Here is a 25,178-nt window from a genome sequence, read left to right on the forward strand (position 1 = left end):
GATTTGAAGAACCGGGTTATACCCCAGCTCTGATCAGTGTGACCTTGTCACCCAGCATGCATTACTTAATTTCATCAGACTGGGGCTTAATAAACATGATGGTCCCTCTCTTTACAGTGTTTGAGTGTCCTATGAATTGGCTTTGTTTTATTCACTCTTGTTTCTGTTAGCATTTTTAGAACAATTTTCAAATTTATATGGGAGCACATTGTCATCATATGAGCCTAATGGTAATTAGGAATGGCTAGAATAAGTGCCAGCATAGTATTTATGATTTATAAATATTGATCTTGGGAAATGCTGAGAAATGTTTACATTTAAATAAGAAGAGTGTCTATCGTGTCGCAGGATTGGAGGGCTGTCCTCTGAGAGGAGAATGTGGGAATAGCCCAATTCTATGGGCTGCCTGGCTTTAAAATAGCCCCAAGCTTGTCATCGTGCTGCCCAGTCTTCAAGGGGGCTGAGAGATGCTGTGAACAGTGTCAGAAGGGCCACATTTTTGTATAGGTTAAAAAAAAAAAAAAAAGCAAGACCTCTATGTCTCCTGGTTTTATGCATGACACAGACCCTCCTCCCTTCTGCCCTGCATGCCAGTCTCCTGCTGTCCTGTTACGGTTGGTGTCAGAAACCTTGCCTGTGGTGAAGTTCAGCCTGTGAGCTTCAGAGACTTGGAGTGTTTTCTTGTGGGGGGGAGGAATCCCTGCAGTGATTAGGAGGTGGAGAAGGGACAAAGCGTGGGGCAGCCTAGAATGGAAAGCACTGGCATCCTTCTCTCCCTCCCGCGTCTTCTCCGCAGGCCTTGTGAATGGCAGAGCTGAGACAGAGCTGACTTAGGGAGTGGGCTGCTTTCAGACACACCGGCAGAGGAGGTGGTGCAGGGTGCGGACATGTAGGTCTGTGCTGAACTTTACAGTTTGCAAGTGCTCTCACATGATCTCGTGGGTGTAGGTCAGAGGCTCCAGAATCATTTTATAGTCATAAAAATTGGATTTCAGAGTGATTAAATGAATTTCCCAAGAGCACACAGTTTTTAAAGAAAGGGTAGAGCCAAACCCAAATCCAGAAATTTGGCATTGGAAGCCTCCCATGCCACAAAACATCTCCCTCTCTTGGTTCATCTTTGGTGCCTCAAGTTCAACTCTTCAAAATGAATTTCTGTGGGAATGTAATGGATTTTTTTCTCCTATGAAATATCCATATTTCAATTCTTGAGGAAACATTAAGCCTGAGCGTGAGTTAGTCAGATGGCTCCTTCCCACTTGAGTGCAGACACGATAGAAGGAGTTTCTCGTCAGGTGGGAAGGAGAGGGCTGGAGAAGCCAGGCATGGCAGGCAACTGCAGGCCACCCAAGGGCCTGGACTCTTGGGGTGGTGGGGCTGTGAGGATGGGTCCAAAGAAGGCAGCCCAGGAGGCCACTGGAAGAGTAAGCTTGGGAGGAGGGTAGAAGGTCAACTGCCTTCTTTTTACTGGGCCAGCTAAGGCCTGTCCAGGGCCCTTGTGGTTCCAGCAGTCATTTGGTACAGCAGAAAACACTGAATTCCTTGGAGCCGTTGAAAGGCTTTCATTCAAGCCTCAATGGCTTTCATTGGAGGCTTGAAAGTTTGGAAGCTCTGTGTAAGAAGCAGTTTAGGAACAGTTCAGCCAGAAGTGGGTTGTGTTCCCTGCAGACCTATAATTCTAGGAACTGCACTGTTTCCTAATGGGATCACTGGCTATGGACTCATGGAACTGAAAAAGACTCCAGAGCCAGAGCGGAAGAGAAACTTAGAGATCCTGCTGTCAGGGACTTGCCCAAGGCCACACGGTAAGTTAGTTTCACCCCAAACTGTTGCAATCAAATGTACTCACAAAGACCTCACAAGGGAGTTTGGGGAGGGAAGGTGGAAAACATGTTGTCAAACATTAGAGTATGACAAGTTCTCCTCAGAAAGTTCTCTATTCTACCAGGAATTTTAAAAGTGACAACTGAAGGGGGCCTATGATATATTTTTAAGCAGTTTGGTGGTGTTACTGACATTTGAGTATTTCCAGTTTGTTTTTACAGCTTGGGTGGTGAACAGCAGCAGCAGCAACAAACTCTTATATCACACTTCTCTCTAAAAGCCAAAGCAGTTCCCTTCTGTAAATATAGTGTACAAAAAGAGAGAGGCATTTGCATATGGTAGCTCTCTGTATTAATTTTTCCCCTGTGCTTCCAAATCAGGCTAGGGGCTGCACAGTCCAGAGAAAGCCTCCATCTGTTCTCGGCAGGAGATCAGGGGAAGAACACTGCCTGGCAAGCAGACCGCCTTCCTCCAAAGAGGCCAGGGCCCTTAAAACTCATAGATGAGCTCCCCCCGCCCCCGCCAGCAAGGAGGCAGGAAAGTGCTCGCACCTGTGCACTCAGTCCACCTCAAGTCCAGGAAGCAGCCCTGGCAGCCGGTGGCGGGAAGGCCGCACGTACAGGGGCATGGGAATGGAGTTGCATCTCTACCTTCTCACCTCTGGCACAAGGCAGGAGCGTGCTCCCTGGCTTAGCTGCTGCTGTCAGGAATTTCAGTTTTCAGGCTTCTTTTCTAAACAGCGTTTCTCTCAGTGTAGTTCACAGGATGTTGTTGAATTCCCCTTTCTTTCTTTTCAGGGAGCTCCTCTCCGTGAGGGCCTAGGCCTCCCCTGTCTCAGGACAGGGTCCTTCCCGCCTGCACACTCTCTCATGGGCCTCCAGGGCCAGAGGATGAGTCCCTAGTGCTGTCCATCTGCTATGTTTCCACCTGCTCAATCCGGCAGATATTCACTGATGACAGACTCTGGGTCAGGTCTGGCGTGTGTGGCAATGGAACTGTCTGCTGTCTGACCTTGTGGAGGCTACAGGCCAGTGAGGGAGACAGCTACGGGGTCATGAAGGGAGAGGGCTGAGAGGGACCTCAGGAGTGGGGTTGATGATGCAGATTCCATGTCTCCCCAGACTGAGGTATCTTTTGTCTTGTTGGGGCCACAGAGAACTTCAAGAATTGCCAGTGTCCGTAAACAGAGACTCTGGGAATGTCCTTCTGTCTTTCCCACTCACTTGGCACCTGACCGTGTACCGTTTTGTACTGGACTGTTGCTTAGCTGTGTCTCTGAGTTCTTGCCTCAGCCAGATGACGAGCTTCTTCAGGTGGTGCCGCCGAATCCCATCTGCTTTCCCTAGTGCTTCCTCAGCCCAGGGCCCGGGGTGGAGGCAGGTGCTCCCTCCAAAGGTGTTTGGCAAACACACTTGTGCTGGGGGGAGTCAGGCAGCTGGGACCTGGGGTAGGGCTCATGGCCAGTGGAGGCCTCAGGGGCTTGGCTGGCTTCCTTTGGCCCCCTTCTCCTCTGAGTGTGGCTCTTGACACAACCTGATTTGCTCCCAGACTTAAGGCCAATGGCTCATGACATAGTGGTGAGCAAGGAACTGGGCCACAGGCTGTGCCATCGCACAGAGGGGAAAGAGCATTTGACAGGGGGATCTAGGTTTGGACCTCAGGCCCTCCAGTACTTGTTAACTTGGGTCTCCACGTCTGTAAAATGGGATGATGCTGTCTAGCTCCTAGCCTTGTGAAGATTAAAAGTAAATGTGTGTGAAAAAATGACGAAAGTTTGATTGTTGCTTCATGGCCTATAAGGGATTTCTCATCCCTGATCTCATTTCAACCTCATAGTAGAGCAGGCATTATTATCATTTCCATTTTACAGATGAAAAACCTGAGGTTCAGAGAGTGTTGACCTACTAGAGATCACACACTATTAAGAGGTAAACTGGGCCTGGAGCCTAGCCTGATTTTGGCCAACCTCTGTTGCTGTCTGTCTAAAAGGACAGCTAGTACATGTGCAGTGTGGTACAGGGTTTTAAAGTCCTCTTGTGCCCACCAGCTGCTTATTTCTCCTAGAGGAATGTATAAATGCAACATATTGCTATATATAAAATACTTAGGGCATGATTTTCATGAAACTGCTGCAGCCAATGAAGCAATGAACCTTTGGTAATCATGTGGATACAACTGCTTAACTGGCTATCACTTATTGGTGACAATGACAGGTTATGAGGATTGTGTAAAAACTGTAAGAATGTCTACAAGGTTTAATTATTATCCCTGGTGAGATATTTTGACTATGCTACAACATGTGAAAGTGTTTGTAAGAACTGTATGTGCTTCTGCATCTGATAGAATCTGCTTATATCTTCAGGAAACTTTGTTATGAACAAATTCAAAACAGAAATATAGATCAATGGAACAGGATAGAAAGCCCAGAAATAAACCCATGCACCTATGGTCAATTCATCTATAACAAAGGAGGCAAGAGAAAAGACAGTCTCTTCAATAAATGGTGCTGGGAAAACTGGACAGCTACATATAAAAAAATGAAATTAGAACATTCTTTAACACGATACACAAAATTAACTCAAAGTGGATTAAAGACCTAAATGTAAGACTGGATACTATAAAACTCTTAGAGGAAAACATAGGCAGAACACTCTTTGACATAAATTACAGCAATATCTTTTCCGATCCACCTCCTAGTGTAATGGAAATAAAAACAAAAATAAACAAATGGGACCTAATTAAACTCAAAAGCTTTTGCACAGCAAAGGAAACCATAAACAAAACAAAAAGACACCCCACAGGATGGGAGAAAATATTTGCAAATGAAGTGACTGACAAGGGATTAATCTCCAAAATTTACAAACAGCTCATGTAGTGCAACATCAAAAAAAACCCCAAATAACCCAATCATAAAATGGGCAGAAGACCGAAATAAACATTTCTCCAAAGAAGACATACACATGGTCAAGAGGCACATGAAAAGATGCTCAACATTGCTAATTATTAGAGAAATGCAAATCAAAACTACAATGAGATATCACCTCACACCAGTCAGAATGGCCATCATCAAAAATCTACAAAAAATAAATGCTGGAGAGGGTGTGGAGAAAAGTGACCCCCTCCTACACTGTTGGTGGGAATGTAAGTTGGTGTAGCCACTGTGGAAAACACTATGGATGTTTTTTTAAGAAACTAAAAATGGAGCTACCATATGATCCAGCAATCCCACTCCTGGGCATATATCTGGAGAAAATCATGGTTCAAAAGGATACATGCACTCTAATGTTCACTGCAGCGCTGTTTACAATAGCCAAGACATGGAAGCAACCTAAATGTCCATCGACAGATGAATGGATAAAGAAGAAGTGGTACATACATACAATGGAATATTACTCAACCACTAAAAAGAATGAAATAATGCCATTAGCAGCAACATGGATGGACCTGGAAGTTATCAAACTAAGTGAAGTTAAGTCAGACAGAGAAAGACAAATATCATATGATATCACTCATATGTGGAATCTAATTAAAAATGATACAAATGAACTTACTTACAAAACAGAAACAGACTCCCTGAACTTAGAGAATGAACTTATGGTTACAAGGAGGGAATGGTAGGGGGGGAGGGACAGATTGGGAGCTTGGGATTGACATGTACACACTGCTATATTTAAAACTGATAACCAACAAGGACCTACTGTATAGCACAGGGACCTCTGCTCAATGCTCTGTAATAACCTAAATGGGAAAAGAATAAATACACATACATGTATAACTGAATCACTTTGCTATACACCTGAAACTAACACAACGTTGTTAATCAACTATACTGCAATATAAAATAAACATTTTTAAAAAATAAAAAAGAGAAAACTTTGTTATGAACAAATTTAAATTACTCTTTCATGTCTGATTTCAGATATTTTAAGTGGTGCATCAGAGAATAGGAATGTTGATTATAGTGTTTATAAGGAAATGGATGAATATTCTACTCATAACTATTAAAATCTGCTGGACTTAGGCTAAACCTGATATGTCAAGCTATAATAAAATAAGGTGAACATATTCCATCTTTAGCATGATTAGGGGAGAGGGTGTAGGGATGAGAATCCTAGGCTGAGCTTGGAAAGAAACAGCGACTGCTTGGCCAAAGGAAAGGGAGGTTGTGCAAGACAACAATGGGGTGGACAGGTGATGGCCCAGGGCAAAGTCTGGCAAAGTGCCTGGCCCCTTGTACTTGGGCAGTGAATGCAGAGGGACCAAGATCCATCCATTGTCTTCAGCTCTGCAGGCTACTTCTCAAGGTGTTTCCTGTGGAATTTCCAGAAGAGAGCCAGGGTGGTCAGCTTAGAGGAATACGTGGTTCATGTTGGAACACTGGACATACCACATTACTGGAAAGATACACACTGGATGATCTGCACAGTGAAACTCAACTTTCCAAATGCTGGCAATGATAGGAGATTCAGTTCCAATGACCAGTTGTTTATTGAATGGATGCCAGTGCAAATCAGAACAAATGCATTCTAACCATGACAGTCACAGGAAGGACACAAAGAACGGAGTGTCCCTGATCCCATGAAACAGCTCAATGGAATCTGTGAACTCTAGAACCTAGAATGGGAGGACTCTTATATCCCTTCCCCATGACCAGCCAAGATTAAGAGCCCTGGGAGGCCTGAGGTCACAGAGGTCTGGGTATCTGTGGGCCCACTCTCTTCCCAGAAGATCCCTCACCCACATGGGGTCATGTGCAGAGCATGGGTGGTGTGACTCCTGGATGGGAGTCTGGCTCCTGACTGCAGGTGGAGTGAGCACAACTGGAATCTGGCAGGAGATCCTTGGCACTGGTCAACCCATCAAACGAGGTAAGTCCTTGGAGTCTGAGCAGGGACAGGAGACTATTCCATGCTTTGGCAGCGAGTGGGAAGATGTTAGAATGGGGGGCTCAGCAATAAAATGGACAACCTGGAAGAAATGGACAAATTCTTAGAAATGCACAACCTGCCAAGACTGAATCACGAAGAAATAGAAAATATGAACAGACCAATCACAAGCACTGAAATTGAAACTGTGATTAAAAATCTTCCAACAAACAAAAGCCCAGGACCAGATGGCTTCACAGGCGAATTCTATCAAACATTTAGAGAAGAGCTAACACCTATCCTTCTCAAACTCTTCCAAAATATAGCAGAGGGAGGAACACTCCCAAACTCATTCTATGAGGCCACCATCACCTTGATATCAAAACCAGACAAGGATGTCACAAAGAAAGAAAACTACAGGCCAATATCACTGATGAACATAGATGCAAAAATCCTCAACAAAATACTAGCAAACAGAATCCAACAGCACATTAAAAGGATCATACACCATGATCAAGTGGGGTTTATTCCAGGAATGCAAGGATTCTTCGCCCCAAATATATGCAAATTAATCAACGTGATACACCATATTAACAAATTGAAGGAGAAAAACCATATGCTCATCTCAATAGATGCAGAGAAAGCTTTCGACAAAATTCAACACCCATTTTTGATAAAAACCCTGCAGAAAATAGGCATAGAGGGAACATTCCTCAACATAATAAAGGCCATATTTGACAAACCCACAGCCAACATCGTCCTCAATGGTGAAAAACTGAAACCATTTCCTCTAAGATCAGGAACAAGACAAGGTTGCCCACTCTCACCACTCTTATTCAACATAGTTTTGGAAGTTTTAGCCACAGCAATCAGAGAAGAAAAGGAAATAAAAGGAATCCAAATCAGAAAAGAAGTAAAGCAGTCACTGTTTGCAGATGACATGATACGATACACAGAGAATCCTAAAGATGCTACCAGAAAACTACTAGAGCTAATCAATGAATTTGGTAAAGTTGCAGGATACAAAATTAATGCACAGAAATCTCTGGTATTCCTATACACTAATGATGAAAAATCTGAAAGTGAAATCAAGAAAACACTCCCATTTACCACTGCAACAAAAAGAATAAAATATCTAGGAATAAACCTACCTAAGGAGACAAAAGACCTGTATGCAGAAAATTATAAGACACTGATGAAAGAAATTAAAGATGATACAAATAGATGGAGAGATATACCATGTTCTTGGATTGGAAGAATCAACATTGTGAAAATGACTCTACTACCCAAAGCAATCTACAGATTCAATGCAATCCCTATCAAACTACCACTGGCATTTTTCACAGAACTAGAACAAAAAACTTCACAATCTGTATGGAAACACAAAAGACCCCGAATAGCCAAAGCAATCTTGAGAACGAAAAATGGAGCTGGAGGAATCAGGCTCCCTGACTTCAGACTATACTACAAAGCTACAGTAATCAAGACAGTATGGTACTGGCACAAAAACAGAAAGATAGATCAGTGGAACAGGATAGAAAGCCCAGAGATAAACCCACGGACATATGGTCACCTTATCTTTGATAAAGGAGGCAGGAATGTACAGTGGAGAAAGGACAGCCTCTTCAATAAGTGGTGCTGGGAAAACTGGACAGGGACATGTAAAATTATGAGATTAGATCACTCCCTAACACCATACACAAAAATAAGCTCAAAATGGATTAAAGACCTAAATGTAAGGCCAGAAACTATTGAACTCTTAGAGGAAAACATAGGCAGAATACTCTATGACATAAATCACAGCAAAATCCTTTCTGACGCACCTCCTAGAGAAAAGGCGATTAAAAAAAAAAATAAACACATGGGACCTAATGAAACTTCAAAGCTTTTTCACAGCAAAGGAAACCATAAACAAGACCAAAAGACAACCCTCGGAGTGGGAGAAAATATTTGCAAATGAAGCAACTGACAAAGGATTAATCTCCAAAATTTATAAGCAGCTCATGCAGCTCAATAACAAAAACACAAACAACCCAATCCAAAAATGGGCAGAAGACCTAAATAGACATTTCTCCAAAGAAGATATACAGACTGCCAACAAACACATGAAAGAATGCTCAACATCATTAATCATTAGAGAAATGCAAATCAAAACTACAATGAGATATCATCTCACACCAGTCAGAATGGCCATCATCAAAAAATCTAGAAACAATAAATGCTGGAGAGGGTGTGGAAAAAAGGGAACACTCTTGCACTGCTGGTGGGAAGATGAATTGGTACAGCCACTGTGGAGAACAGTATGGAGGTTCCTTAAAAAACTACAAATAGAACTACCATATGACCCAGCAATCCCACTACTGGGCATATACACTGAGAAAACCATAATTCAAAAAGAGTCATGGACCAAAATGTTCATTGCAGCTCTATTTACAATAGCCCAGAGATGGAAACAACCTAGGTGTCCATCATCGGATGAATGGATAAAGAAGATGTGGCACATATATACAATGGAATATTACTCAGCCATAAAAAGAAACAAAATTGAGCTATATGCAATGAGGTGGATAGACCTAGAGTCTGTCATACAGAGTGAAGTTAGTCAGAAAGAGAAAGACAAATACCGTATGCTAACACATATATATGGAATTTAAGAAAAGAAATGACATGAAGAACCTAGGGGTAAAACAGGAATAAAGACACAGACCTACTAGAGAATGGACTTGAGGATATGGGGAGGGGGAAGGGTAAGCTGTGACAAAGTGAGAGAGCGGCATGGACATAATATACACTACCAAACGTAAAATAGATAGCTAGTGGGAAGCAGCCGCATAGCACAGGGAGATCAATCGGTGCTTTGTGACCGCCTGGAGGGGTGGGATAGGGAGGGTGGGAGGGAGGGAGACGCAAGAGGGAAGGGATATGGGAACAGATGTATATGTATAACTGACTCACTTTGTTATAAAGCAGAAAGTAACACATCATTGTGAAGCAATTATACTCCAATAAAGTGGTGAAAAAAAAATAAGAATGTGGGGCTCAGAACAGGTCTATGGAGTTGAAGAAACATGGCTTTTTACCTCAACTTTGCCATCAACTGAGCAACACTGGGTAGGTGGCTTCATTTCTTTGAGCCTCTGTTTCTTCATCTTCATCTGTAAAATAGGGATGGGCATTATAACTTTCTTGTTAGGCCGTTGAGGGTAGTAAATTAGATAATGTATGTAGAGCATGCAGCACTGTGCCTGACACTTGGAGACTTACCACACAGTAAAGGAGCACCCTGGCCACAGCAGCCTCATGGGGGTGGTGAAGCAAGGGCCCCAGAAAGCATCCTCTGACTTAAAGGTAGGTCTGGATCCTAGACTTCTGGCAATTCCCAAAGCTTCCTCTTGGAGGTGTGGGGGTGATTGGAGGAGTGCACAGTCCAGTTACCTGGCTATGTCAAAGTGTAAAATCTCCATTCTTACACTTTCTGCCCCAGATCCTTTCAAAGGCAGAACAGAACTGTGGGATGACTCTGGACTAAGTGTCAAGAGAATTGAGACTGATTCTGTCACTCCCTGGCTGGGTGACCTTGGACAAGTCCTGTAACCTAGGCATGGATTTCTTCATTTGAAAATTGGGGGAAAGGTCATTTGCTCTATTTGTCTGTCATAGGATCAAATCCAACCTCTTTAGCCTGGCATTCAAATTCCTTTCATTATATTCCCTGATCTCAGCTCCTGTAAATCCTCTTCATACCCACATGGGCCTGCGAAGCTAAACCTTTCTTAGCCTTTCCTTCATACCCAGACAGAACCTTCTTGCCCAAATCTTGTGTGTCTAAACACCTTTGCATTCCCTACAGCATTTAGCACAGGGTCTTGCATAAAATAGATGATTATTTTATCTATTAGGATTAGGTTTGCTTACATGTGACAGGAAAATGAAAATAGTAGCTTAAACTAGAAATTATTTCTCTCTCATAGAAAACAGGTCCAACAGAAGTAGCCCAGGGCTGGGATGGTGTCTCCAGGTAACAGGGACCAACGCTCCTTCTGTCTTCCTGTTCCACCATTCTTAGCACATCATCTCATGGTACACTATGGCTGCCAAGTTCCAGACATCTCATTCTCATACTCATTCGGCCAGCATAAAGGAGAGAAGAAAGAGCCCAAAATTTGTCTTCTCTCCCTTTAGGGAGACTTCCTGGGTGCTACATGTGACTTCTGCTCATATCACCTTATTGGCTAGAACTTAGTGACATGGTCATTCTAGCTGTAAGGGAGGCTGAGGAATATACTTTTTAACTGAGCATATTGCTATTTCTAATAAAATTGATAGGGAAGAGGGAGAGAAGAGATACTGACATACCCATATGGTTACCTCTGCCACAGTTATTAAAAGAATAAAAATTATGAAAACACACTACCAAGTTTAAAGCCTCATACAATGGATGAGATTATGATTACAAAATACTTACCTTGTTCGAAATGGTACTGGTGTCCTGATCTTTAGGTTAGAAACAGCCGAATTCTTCTTCACCTCTGGTGGGAATGTGGTGACATGTTTTTTTCATAGAATGACAATTCAGAGCTATAAGTGAAGATACATTTTGGCCCTTCTCCCTTACCACATTTTACGAATGAGGAAACTGAACTCCAGAGAGGCTAAGTAATTTGCCCATTGTCCCATGACTAATGAAGGAGCTAGGACTAATACTTGAGTTTCTGGACTCTATCAAGGGTTTTTCTGCTCCTCTGTGATGAGTGGCCCATTCAGGTTCTGGAGGCCTTGAATTCTGTGGGTATCCCAATCCTGGCTGGGGACGCTGCTTGTCCAGCTCCCTTGTAGGCAGATCTAGGTCACCATGTTGTCAGCTGCATCCCTGCTGGCATGCAGTTCAAAAAGCCTTCCATCTGCAGAGAGGGAAACATCAAGAAATAGAGGAGCGTGCTATTTAAATAATGAGGCTTTTTTGCTCACAGCAAATAATTACCTCCCTTCCTTTGTACCTAGAATGCACAGGGTCCTGAATGAGGTCCTGAAAAGAAGCATAAGAAATGGTTGCTGCCCTTGAAGATGTGGATGTATGGATTCATTTTTCTTTTCATTCATTCATTAAAACATTATTTATTGAGCATCTACTAAATGTAGACACTGGGTGCAGCACTGGGGATACAATAGTAAACTGTGCAGACATGCTTCCTGCTCTGAAATTGCTTATAGTCCAGTGGAGGACAGAGACCAGTAAACAGGCAACTACAATATGGAATTAAAAGTGCCCTGATGGGAGGGGACAAGGTACTCCAGGTATGTCACCTGGACTAGGGTGTTGGGGGTAGGGTCAAGACTTGGTGGGTGAGATAACATTGAAGTGGAGACCTGAAGACTGAGGATGTGTAGGCCAAGGGAGTGCTGTGTGAGGGGCACGGAGGGTGGAAAGGAAGAGTACTCCAGATGGAATGTCCAAAGGATTGTGTGTGTGAGGAGCTGAGAGGGCTGTATCATGACCAGAGTGGGACAGGCCTTGGTGACCACGGTGGAAGAGAGGCGTGGGGAATGTTGAGAAATGTGACTGGAAAGGTGGGCAGGACTTTGAAAGGCCTGTTGGAGAGTTTATATTTTATCTTGAGGCTAGTGGGATAAAATGCTTGAGGCATATTTGTATTTTAGAAAGAGTCCTCTAGCCTCAGGGTAGAGAATGGATTGGAGGGGCAGGTTAAGATGTGGGGAGACCACTTAGGAGGCTGTTGCAGTGCTGGTGGCCTGAACCAGAAAAAGGCCCTGAGAGGTAGACAGAAGTTGATGGATTTGAGATATCGCTGAGAGGTACAACCGACAGTCTTTGGTGACTAGTTGGAAGTAAGAAACTAGAAAGACAGAGGAAACTAACATTCATAAAGAAAAATGTTAAAATAACAAAGACAGATGTTAACAAACAAAGCCATGGAACAAGAGCTCTATCCAGAAAGAAAATGGCAGCATGATCCGTGTGTTTTAAGGAAAGGATAATTGCTGTGGGCTGGAAAGATATTAGAGCGCTTCCTGGAAGAGTTGAGATTGGAGCTGGGCCTTGTGTATGGGTAGGATTTTGGTGAATGGAGAGGACATTACAGACTGAACAATGATGCAAGTAGGAGTACTGAGGCAGAACGGTGTGTGATTTTTTTAGCAGATGGTTTGGTTGTCATTTTCTTGGGAAAGCCACAGAGAGCTGGTTCTCCAGGGGGTGCAACTAAAACTTTTGCTGAAAGGAGGGACCGGGGAGATGAATCTCATTGCTCTTTCAGAGTGGTACAGAGTTCTTTGTGTATCCCAAGGCCATTTGTGTTGGAACCTCAAGGGGGTCTGTGGACCACTAGACAGCCCAGCATGACCAAAACCCCACAGATCTCAGCTTCCACCAGGAAAAAGACAAAAGGTCCTCCTTCCCCCAAAGGAATGGTTTTATGCTTGTGGGTCTTTTGCAGTGACCCAGGTCCCCATGTTTAGAGCTGCTACACCAGGGTGCTGCTTTATAATTTCTGGACCCCTGCAGAACCCTGCCTGGAAGCCTGCATTGTGAGTGAGGCCTGTGGACCCAGCAGAAAGACTTCTTGAGCCCAAGACTGTGGAAGACACAGCTGTGTAACCAGGTGTGTGGAGCAGCCTCTCCGGCCCTGGGGGCAAGTGTCCTGCCAGGCATCATGCCCTGTCTGACCACCCTGCCCCACACCTCTGGGTACTGGCTCCAGCTATGGCCCCCTGATCCCACGTTCTCTGGTTCAAAACCTGCTGGCGTCTTCTGTCTTGGTCCAGCCTCCAGTCTCTGACACTGCCTCTGATCTAAGGACTGCTGCAATCTTCCCAGGGACCCCTTTCTAGGGGCATTGGCCCCTGACAGTGACCTATAAGGTAAATAATTATAACCTCCAATTGACCAGCAGCACCACTTAAGGAGCCACAGTGCCCTGGAGCCGTGCTGGACTCTTCATGCCTTCATTTCTAATGCTCATGATCCTTTTGCGAAGCACATGTTATCCCATCTTACCGAAGAAGAAATTGAGGGAGATTAAATGGCTATTCAAGGCCAACAAGCCAACCTGTCCACTGCCCTGCACATCCTGTATGTGAGCCAGGGAAGTCTAGGAGATAATTTCAGCAGCATTGTGCTAGGCACTTCAAAAAGGTTACATTTTATCCTCACAAGGACTTAACAAGATAAGTACTATTATTCTCTTTTTACAAATGAGAAAACTGAGACTCAGAGAGGTTAAGTATTTATTCCAAGGTCACATAGCCAGGAAGTGGAAGAGGTGGGATCCAGACCTAAGTCCGTCACCAAAGTCTCCTCTCTCCGCCTCTCCAGGTGCCTAAACAGGTGAGGGTCAAACCTTTTCCTGAATCAAGACTCCTATGCCCCGGTAGGAAAGCACAGTGATTCAGGGAAATAGTTACAGTGGAGTCATGTGCCCTGTCCTTTCCCAACCCACTCATGTGAGCCTTTTGAAGTTTTTATAGAGGGAAGAACCAGGACCAGAGATGAGGGAGGGCTTTGCATGGCACCATCCTACCACTCTGTTTTCTCAGTCCCTTCTGTTCTCTTCATGCCTCATGGACATGGTTCCTAGGGTTTGGGCCCAGGGCCCCAGCTTACAGGATGCCTAACCTCTGCTCCTCCTACCCCCTGCTCCTCCTACCCCCACCCTCCTGTTCCAAGGCCAAGACTACTCAGCTTTGATTCAGGTTGGATGAGTCATTAAGGGTAAAACAAAGAAGAGAAGGTCTATTCCCTTGCCAGGGAATGAACCCACCCACATTTTGACTTCTTTTTGTTTTGAGATGATGACACTATGCAATGACTCAGAGTTATCACACTCAAAGAGACTACTTTGTATTCTTCTTGAAAATGAAGGCAATGTGTGAATAAATGAGCTGAAAATGGCTCATGCAGGGAGGGAAAGAAGACCTCTGGGCACATCAATGCAGCATGGAGGCTGAATGAATGTGCAGGAATGTGAGGGGACAGAATTCCTTGGTGGAGAGGAGAGCCGAGTGGAAGCAGATGTGAGGGCCATGCAGCAAAGCTCTTCAAAGCTCCTCAATGGCAAAACCTGAAGAAACAACCACCAGTCCCCAAGCCTATTTGACTTAAAGCCAAGCACATTCACAGGCACTGGAGGGACGGAAGAGAAGACTTTTTCAAAACAGCCTTCATACACAGAGTGTGGGGATGGAGAACTTTTCTGTGTCTAATACCAGAAAGCCTCTCCAGCCAAGCAGCCTGGCTGGAGGGCAAATGAGGGAATGCAAAAGGCACAGAGCATCTTGGAGCCGACTCTCAACACTGTGTTCTTCTCGGGAGGAATGAACTGAGAGGATCTAATCTACTACATCCTGTCCTTCTAAAGTGGGGTAACTGGCCCTGTGCCCAGTAGCTGTAGCTCACAGCTTGGCTCTGGCATTGCCCAGGGCCTCTGGTTCTTGGTGGTGGGAAAAGAGGACAGAATTGGATGCCAGAACAGTTGGCGCTTTCTCCAGCTTAGTGCTGGATGGTCTGGGGCAAAATTCTCAACCTCTCTGAGACTATTTTCTCTGAGAAAACTGGAGGTGATTGCTCTCATCTACCTGAGAAGATAGCGGTTGGGAGGATGAAATGAGAAAATGCGTGAAATGAGAACTACTCTGTTAACTGTAAGATGCTACACAAGTGGTAGTTATTATTGTGTTTACAGACATAGGGAATTAATGTGTTCTGACAGACGACATTACACTAGGAATCCAAGGCAATGAGGGCATTCCATTCCATTCCTTAGCATCTGAAAAATATGATGACATTTGAAACGAGTTTACTGGGAGTGAAAGTTTTCTATAGAGCTTCCTTTCCTTTGCAATGAATTCCAGGCTTCCCAGGGTGCTTGAAAGTTTCTGTAGGAAGCTGCTGGGGAAAGCCAACCTCCATTTTGGTTGCTTTGAAACTCCATTTTTGGTTCTGTGATTATCTCCATTTCAGTCATTTGCACCATTACAAAAGGTGCAAAACTCTTGGCAGGAAAATGGTCTCTTGTTTCATAGCACTAGGTTTTGATAAATAATGTTATAATTTTTTTAATAGAAAAAGTCTACATAGGAACTGATCATCGATATCTTAGAGCTAGAAGGGAAATTAGAAGACCATGTAGCTCAACCTTGAGATTTTTCAGACAAGGAACTGAGGCCTAGACAGGGGAACTAGTTTTCCCTGGGTCTCACACTTGAGTCAGTGAGCCAGGATTAATCTCCTGGTGTCTTGTATTCATGTGCTCCTTCCCTGACACCAGGGTCAAAAACTCAGATGTCTTTAGGGTCCAGGCAGGTAAGAAGGAGAGTATTGGTGGGTAAGATGGTAAGAAGGGGTAGAATGTTCAGTTCAGTTTTCTTTAAGTTTATACTGTTTGCAGAGAATCTGTAATTTATGTCTTTCACCAAATTTGGGACATCTTCAGCTATTATTTTTTCAAATTTTTTTCTCTATCAATCTTTCTCTCTTCTCTCTTAAGAACTCCAATGACATGGATGTTAGACCCTCTGATTTCCTCTCATAGATCCCTGAGGCTCTATTCATTATTTTTCAAACATTTTCTCTCTGTTCTTCAGATTGAATAATTTCTATTGATCTTTCAGCCTACTGATACTTTCTTCTGGCATTTGCATTCTGCTATTAAGCCCATCGAGTGAATTTTTATTTCAGATATTTCTCAGTTCTAAAATTTCCATTTGGCTGTCTTTCCTTTTTGTTTTTTGAATAGTTTTTGTTTCTTTCCTGAGATGTTCTATCTTTCCACTCATTTCAAGAGTTTTTACCTTGACGTCATGAAGGATGGTATAATAGCTGTTTTAAAATTTTTTTCTAGTAATTCCAACATTATCATATCTTTTCCTTGATAACTGGTCAGATTTTTCTGCTTCTTATCACATTGGATAATTTTAGATTGTAATCTGGACTTTTTGTATGGTATGTAGTGAGACTCTGGGTCCTCTTAAAATCAGGACAAAGTGACAAGACAAAAAAAAATAAGAACTACCCTCATACTCTTTACATAACAGGGTTATGTGAATTTTTCTGAGTTCCTCTATCCAGAGTTATAGGTTTTCTCTCAGGGATTTTAGGTACCTGAGCTGCTAGCATGGTGGCAGTGCAGTCTGGGGGCTACCTATGGCCTTAAAGCTGAACTAAAGGATAAAAAATATGAGAAAAAAGAACAGGGTTTTGTCCACACTCTCTAGATTGTAGGGTCCAATCTTCCAGGTCATTTGGCCATAAAAATGGGCTGTTTCTTGGAGTTGTTGCTGTACATGACTGCCATGCAGTTTCATAACTCTGTACAGTAGTCACGGACAGGTCAAATCCAGGAGAAAAATCCCAGGAAACTTGCTGCTACCATATTGGTCATTCATCATATTTTGATTTTTTTCCCCAACCCCCCTGCTTTATTTACTGTTCAAAGTCCTCAGTTAGTTGTCTTTGTTGTTGTTCAGAATGTTTAGTTGTAATCAGTGGGAGAGACAGAGTGCAGCATGCCTCCTCCATTTGGTTGGAACCAGAAGTCTAGCAACACACTTGGAATCCTTCTCTTCTGGTTGGTGCTCCCCAAAGTGTTACTGGCAGCAGCCCACTGATAGAACCTGTGTTTGGGGATCCTATATACCCTGGTCTGGTGGTACCAGCTCCCAGGAGTCTATGGCTCCAAGTTTTCTGCCTTATTTGGGTAGATACTTGATATAGATGTTCACTCAGCAAAGATGTATTGTATGCCCCTATGTGCTACATCCTGGGGATACAAAAATGGCTAATATATGGTCCCTGCCCTCAATGAGCTCACAGTCCAGTGGAATAACAGGAATTTGGACTAGAAATTTAGGACCCGAGTTTGAGATCTTTCTCAAGGTCTCTTGTGAGCCCCCAAACCACAACACATTGTCAGAGAGCATTTCCCAGCCCAGTTCTGGGGCTTTGCCTTTCTAGAAAACATCTATATTGCCTCTCTCCTCTGAGGGCAACAAACCACAAAGCACTTCTACCAAACAGTATATAAAGTACTACTTTTAGTTTTGTGAACTCTACAAAATGCCAAGATTACTCTGTGTAGCAATCTTCTTGCCTACTATATATAGTCTTAGAGAACACAACCTGGTTTGGGGTTCCAGAACTCAAAAGGGAAGTGAAGGCATTGGAGAGTGTCCAGAGTGGCACTTGAAATGGAAGAAGAATGGAATCTGATATTTAAAAAAATAAGAGTGGGAGAAGCTGAGGAGCTGCCAAGGAGATAATCCTTCATAAGGGAGATAAACTATCTCCCTCACTCTACCTCTGTGGCCTTTTCTATTTGAAAGCATTTACCTTCTCTTTCTACATCAAAGTAAGGCCAGAGTGTTGAATCTGGGAAAGGAGATAAAAATGGGAGGAAGAACAGGGGTCAGACATTTAACTAGCACAAGTAGGTGCCATAAGTCAGCAAGGGTGCTCTGTGTATCAATTGTCTTGCCGTTCTCACCACAATCCAGCAAGACTTTGTGATAAGCTTTGTGGTTCCTATGGTACATAAGGAGACTCCGACTCAAAGGGTGACATGATTTTCTCAAGGTCTTAACAGCAAAACATAGACTAGAACCCAGGTCTCCTGAGTATGGGTTCTGTTTTCTCCATTCTGTCAGCGTCTAAGACTTTAGGGTCTAACTATGTTCCCTTCTCATACCACTAGAGCCATAGCAGTCTGCTGTGGCCTTTGGGGAAAAGAGACCCTGCCCCTGACAATGGGATCTGGATGCTCACAAGAGAGGAAGAAGTCCACTAGGAAGCCAGGTCCCAGGTTCTCCAGAACTAGATCTCCTTTGATCATAATTCAAGTAAGTGTTAATCTCCCTCTCTAAAAAAATAAAATAATCAGAAACTGACCATGATACAAAGGAAGAAAAGCTAAGTTAAGGGAGGGATCATTTTCCAAGACACTTTCCTCTGACCAGGAGGGTGATCTGGGGATAGAAGACTGTCCCCCATTACTCAGAAGCAGCAGAGGAGCAGGGTTATCCCTCCTAGTTCCCCCCAGGCCTCAATGCTGGCCCTGGCTCAGAGGGGAGCTAAGAGCTTTGAGGTGGAAGGCTTCTCTCCTTCCTAACTGGTCAGTGAGGAGCAGCTTCTCCTGCTCCAGGAGGGTCGGGGCTACCTGCATGTCGCATTACAGACCAGACAGGGCTTCTCCTTGCCCACCTCCCTTCTGGCTCCTTTTCTTTCACCATCTCATGCCCTCTTTATAATTTAATAACAAGGAGAAAAGAAATGAACATTGATTGAGCTGCAACTGTAGCAGGCACTGTGCTAAGCACTTTACATTCATTAGTTTCTAGCAGAGGACCCAGTACACTGTTGGTGCCCAGTAGTTAATTAGCTCTTACCCTTAGTGTCTCCATCCTTCATTTCACTAGAATCCAGGTACGAGGCACTGGGTGACTGCATTCAGTTTCATGACTGCTGAAGAGTAGAGACAAGAACAACATCAAAATGGCAGCGGTGAAAATGAGACTAGCATTAGGTTGAATCACACACATTTCTCGAGGAGGAAACTTAGGCAACCCAGAAACTGACAGCTTAGCAGGGAGCCAAGTAAGAAGATATGTGGAAGCCTATGGAAACTTGGGGCCCAAGCAGCATCTCTTAGCATCAATTTGCACCCAAAGAGCGTCTTTAAAAGTTGGCTCACACTTGCCCCAGAGCAAGCAGCCTTTTACACCATTACAATGCTCTGTTCCAGATGTGACTAATTTTTAATCCCTGTAGTTCTCAATTAGTCATGAGCTAATTCTGTAAAAAAGTCAGAGTAAGACCACATATGATTATATTTCTCTGGAAAGAGAAAGGAAGATTGCCTGAGACCACTGGACCGCACCAAAATAGAGGGTCCCAGCTAAAACCTTTGAAGGCTTGTGATGTCAACAGATTCCCTAGAGAGGTACCATGTCCTTTTGATTTTTTTGTGTATTATATTTTGAATGCCATCTTCTCCTCTCCTTTCCACTGCCTTGGCTGGGTCCTTATCACTTACACCATAAACTCCCAACAGTCTCCCTGCCACCAATCCAGACAAACACAACCAACCATGGATTTTCATAAAACATTTGCTTTTGATGGATCCAAACGACTTTAGTGGCTTTCCACTGCATACAGGAAAGATCTAGACTCAATAATCAAAACCTTCCGCAGCTGCTTGCTTTTCCAAACATCTCTACTTCCTGCTGTGAATTCCACCTTCAACACAACTGGTTCACTTATTGCTACACAAATATGCCTAGACTCCTCCAACCTTCCCAACTTTTTCCTGCCCCATGCCAGTACCCCACCCCCCTTCTCAGTCCTCATCACTGATGAGAGATTATCCTTCCTTCAAATATGGGCTCAAGGCTAGTCACCTGGTCTCTAGGCAATTTCCCCCTCCTCTGCAATTGCACCTTTTTCTGGACTCCTCGTGCCACATGTAATCATCCTGTATTGTTATGTCTGTAATTTGTTTCCATGTGGGGATGTGACAGCAGAACTGCGCCATACTTTTCTCACAAAATAGGCACTTAATATTCTATTGCACAATCTACTAGAGCTTTGAAATTTCATTTAAAGATAACTTTATCATTTTAAATGTTTTATTGTTTTTAGTGGAGACTTAGGGCCCTTGAGATGGTAGAAGAAAAAGAGATGGAGGGTTTTCTTTTTAAAGCTATTTGTCCTTCCTGTGCATATTATATAACCTCTAATTATTTCCAATATTAAAGAAATAGTCCATCTGAACCCTTTAAAATGATTCAAATATTGAAATAATTCACCAGTTCAAAACAAACTGGTGTGACCCTTGCAAAAATTTTTTTTAAAAGAAGAAGAAAGAAAAAACAAATATTGGCTCTTCTGGGGGAAAAAATAAAATGGCTGTGCTTTTTTTTTTTTTTTAATATTCTGAAAGAATTGAAAATGCACCACAAAATGGTGGAGCTTGTTTTTGTGCCTTCGGTAGCAAGTAACAACATGAAAGAAAGCTCTAGGAAACGACTAAATTTCAGGGAAGAAACTTGCCATGTTTCAAGGGACAAAAGTGAAGGATTTGCCTTTGATGGAAACCCACTGTTGACACCTCCCCAGAGTGTAAATTTCATCTGTGGATTCTCTCCTCTATACCAGTCTCCTGTTGGGTGGGAGAACTCACAGACCTGTAGCCAGCACCACTCCCCTGAGCATTCCTCTTGAGAAGGAAAGACATGGATTTTATCCCTACCGTGGGGATCCTTAGGAGGAGGGCAAGTCTTCTTTGCTTAATTTTATATTTCAGCACCTCTCACTGAATGACTCCAGCTGGCCAGGATGCTCTCTTGCTTCCGAGCTTCTCAAAGGACTCCAGATCTTACATCCTCTGTCCTCAACATTTACTCCCTCCTTTACTGACTGTACTAGTTTTCTATTGCTATGAAACAAATTACCACAAACTTAGTGGCTTAAAACAATATAAATTCATCTCACGTGGGTCTGGAGTCCAAGTATGGGTTAGCTGGGTCCACTGCTCAGACTAAAATCAAGGTGTTGGCTGGGGCTGCAGTCTCATCTGAGGCTTAGGGCTCTCTTCCAAGCTCACTGCTTGTTGGTAGAAGTCAGTTCCAGCTCCTAGAGGCCACCTGCCATTCCCTGTCATGTGGCCCTCTCCACAACATGGCACATTGCTTCTTCAAGGTCAACAGAAGAGCATCTCTGCTGCTTGAAATCATTCTGACTTCTCTGAAGGCCTGAACTCTTTTAAAGGGTTCACCTGGTTAGTTCAGGCCCACCCAGAGTATCTCCCTTTAAATTAACTTGAAGTCACCTGATTAGGGTCATTGATTTCATTTACAAATCCCTTTTGCTATATAAGGTAACAATCACGAGAGTGAAATTACATCATATTCATTAAGTCCTGCTCATTCTCAAGGGGTGGGGGCTTACACAGCCATGTGTACCAGGGGGCTGGAATCTTGGGGGCCACCTTAGAATTCCGCCTACCGCATATCCTTCCCTCCTGTCCTAGGTCAATGTGGCTCAGTCTTCCATTTCACATTTTGGCAGAATAGGATCCGGATAACTTGTCATTCCCAAGCCTTTCTCTTGATGTGGCCCACCCTGGCTTTCCTCTCTGGTTCATCACCTCCCAGCTCCTCTCTCATAGCCGCTTCTGCAGTGTGCCTGGTGAATCAATGCAAGTGTCCCCTCCTTTGTGACCGCCTTCCCTTTTTTCTTCCCCATCACCTTCACCCAAGCAGAATTGGGAGCTGTGCTCCCTAACATCCTGGATGGACCTCTGTGACTGCAGTCATTTGTCATACTGTGACCTTGGCACAACTGCCTCTCCTCTTGGCCGTGTGTCTCTTCATGGCAGGGATCTGTCATGTCCATTCCATCACCTCAGGGCCAAAGACACGTACCAGGTGCTCAGTAAAGGTTGGATCAATGAATGGAAGGTCCAGCAGCAGGCCAGCAGAGAGTATGTGGGGACACAGAGGGAGTCGTCAGCTGGCCCAGAGCATGGGGGTGTCAAGGCAGCAGTGGAGGCCAGTGAGCAGCACCTGTGTTCACATGTTAAGTTTGTATTGGCTGAATTTGTTTTTGAGACAGTCCTAGCCTTATGACTGTTTTCCTGCTAGCTGAGTTTCCCTGCTAGCCATGTGACATAGGTTATGCCCTCACAATTCTGTTCTTAGGAATCTTCCAAAATCACATTTTCCTATAATGCATTGAAGAGTTGATACTCATGGGTGATGCCCTACATTGAAAGGAAGCGAAGCAGCCATGGGGGGGATAGTAAACTATCTATTTTGAAGTGCAACCCTAAAGCTTACCTTGTAGAGTTTATGCTCATGCATCTTTTTAAAAGTAAATCTAAAACCTTGAATATTATGCTAAGAATTTTCTCTTGAAGGAAACAGAGGTATTGTCATGTCACTGGGAATTCCATGGCTTATGGAGATTCTCTTGGAAGACTTTCTAAGAGTGATAACTCCATCATGTCCAATCTACTTTCCTTCCTTCAAAACAAAAAAATTAACTATCAAAGTAGTATTTGGAAAAGGCATAAAATGTAAAGAAAATAAACACTCCTCATCATCTCACTATCCACTGAAAACCATTTTAACATGATTTAGGATGGAAAAAAATAGGGAGAGAGTTTTACTCCTGCAAAGGACTGCTGTCTCCCTTCAAGATTTTGCAGCAATCGTTAGCTTAGTGATAGTGGGCGGAGAAGCATAAGTCATGTAAAGGTGACTTTATTTGGCAAGATTTACTGCCTGGCTGGCAGCTAAAGGGAGAAGAATGGGGAGAAAGCAAAGGTTTCCACAACATCCCCAAGACAAGGGATACACTTATGCAAACCTAGCACCAGGGAGAGGGCCAAGTGGGAAGTTCAACTCAACATTTATAGAGCCCTCAATATATCTCCCAATCCAGAAAAGCAATGAAGATGTTAATCTTTGAAATCACTAACTAAATAAAATGTCAATACTTATTTTAAACAAAGTTGCTTGTAGAGCACACTGCAGGTTTCTAACAACCTTGTCCTTCTCCATCCTGTACTTCCCCCCACCCCCGCCTTATATTTCTGGACTTTTCTGCTGTAATTGATGAACGTGGAAGGGCTGGAAGCTCTGCTCCTATTACTATATTGTCAGCCTGCAACACTTTCCATTTGGAGACGCTGCTGCATCCTGCACCCTGCCCTTTCCCTCACACTTGCTGCTTTGCAAGATCCATTCACACCTGTGACCCTAGGTCCTGCTTCTCCACTCTCAGCCTGGGAACTTCAGGTTCCTAGGGGACATTTCTTCTTACTGACCCACCAGCACATGCAACTGCAACTCCAAGTTGAATTTGTCATGACGTGTCCCTTCAGCTTGGCCCTCTCTCCCCTCCCACTGCCTCCTGCCCTTTAACCAGCTCCACTTGTCAGTCTCTTAGAAGGGCCCTCTCTTCAGTCATTGGCCATTCCCTGTGCACACACAACCTGCTGTTTTCACCTCCTTGTCTTTGCTCAGACTGTTTCCACCACCAGGGAGGCAGATACTTCAAAACTTCTTCCTTTCAGAACCTTCTTTCCAGAAACTCTGCCTACCAAAATCCATCTGTATCTCCTACTTGGCACCTCCAAGTGCTCAGGTATTTGGGGTGGGCTCTGTGTTTTACATGTCTGTGCTGTTGCTATTCTTGACTTATTGGTAATGACAATACTAAGAATGATTACTATTTATTTAAGGGCTGCTAAGAGCCAGGACATATATCTTTCTAAAAGGCACAGGCATAAAGAGAAGGAAAGCCACTCAGAATACTAAGGGAGAGTCATTGGGAAGTGAAGGTTCACACCCTTACCTCCTTCAACCCTCCTCCCACTTCCCCTCTCCCAGCCCTCCCTTCAGTGCAGAGACTTCTGGGAACAGCAACATTCTAAGCTCTTAACAGCTGAAGCCTTCCCAGAGGATTCTGTCCCACAGTGACAGTGGGCTGAAGACAGGGAAACAGAGAGGTCCTTTAGGAATGGTTGGGAGTGAGAAGGGGAGGGGAGAGGTAAGGACCAGCCTTAGGAAGAGGTAGACTCCAGGCCTGAGTTCCTCCCAGCCTACTGGCATAGCACATTGTGCCATGGTTAGAGCCTCACTCCTCCCTTAGCCGTTTCTGCATGCCTCAGAAAGGGTTCACTGAGCTCAGCCTTCAGGGGACCCAGAGGTGAATCAGACATGGATCCTGCCCTTGAGGAGCTTACTGTCTAGTGGTGGAAAATGCCAAGTACCATAGCAAAGCCCATTCCAAGGGTCACGGGGCTTCAGAAGAGAGAAAGATGCAGGCTGGACACCAAGGAAGGGCTGCCAGAGGAGGTCGCATTTCAGCTGGACCTAGGAGACTGAGAGGGAACTTCCCACAGGTTGAGAGAGATTGGAGGTGGTGCTAGTTATGGTGATGGACACCTTCAGTCCAAGACTGTGATCTGTAAGGGGAATAGCTGGAGAAAGGTGAGAAAGAGGCCAGGAGACTCTGGGCATATTCTCTAGAAAGAGAACACCAAGGATGACACTCTGCCTGCTTTAACATTTTGCCCAATATTGCCCAGAGGAAAATAGGTTGTTGTTTATAGGGAGTAATGGTTAAAAGTTGAGAACTCAGGGCTGGAATGACAAGTGCTCTCTGAGGGTGGTTAGGCTGACCTTCAGCCCCGTTATCCCATGTGTCTGTGATTTAGAAGGGGAGCCAGTGACATACCTTTGGGCCTAAACAAGGTCTCTCCATCAGTGAACGCCCTCAGGTGAGCAATGATGCTTCACAGTAGAATGGGAGATGGGACCCCAAAGAGTGAAGATGCTCAGGACTGTTCATTTGAATTTGCAAGAGTGTCAGGTCCATGTTTAGCTCATGTCTGCCAGCAGAAAGAGTATGGGCACAGGTTTTGAAGAGTGTAGGCAGATAGAAGTGAGAAGAGGACTGGAACTGACCCAAGG

The sequence above is a fragment of the Hyperoodon ampullatus genome (assembly GCF_949752795.1).
Source record: "Hyperoodon ampullatus genome assembly, chromosome: 3".
In the NCBI taxonomy this organism is placed as follows: Eukaryota; Metazoa; Chordata; class Mammalia; order Artiodactyla; family Ziphiidae; genus Hyperoodon; species Hyperoodon ampullatus.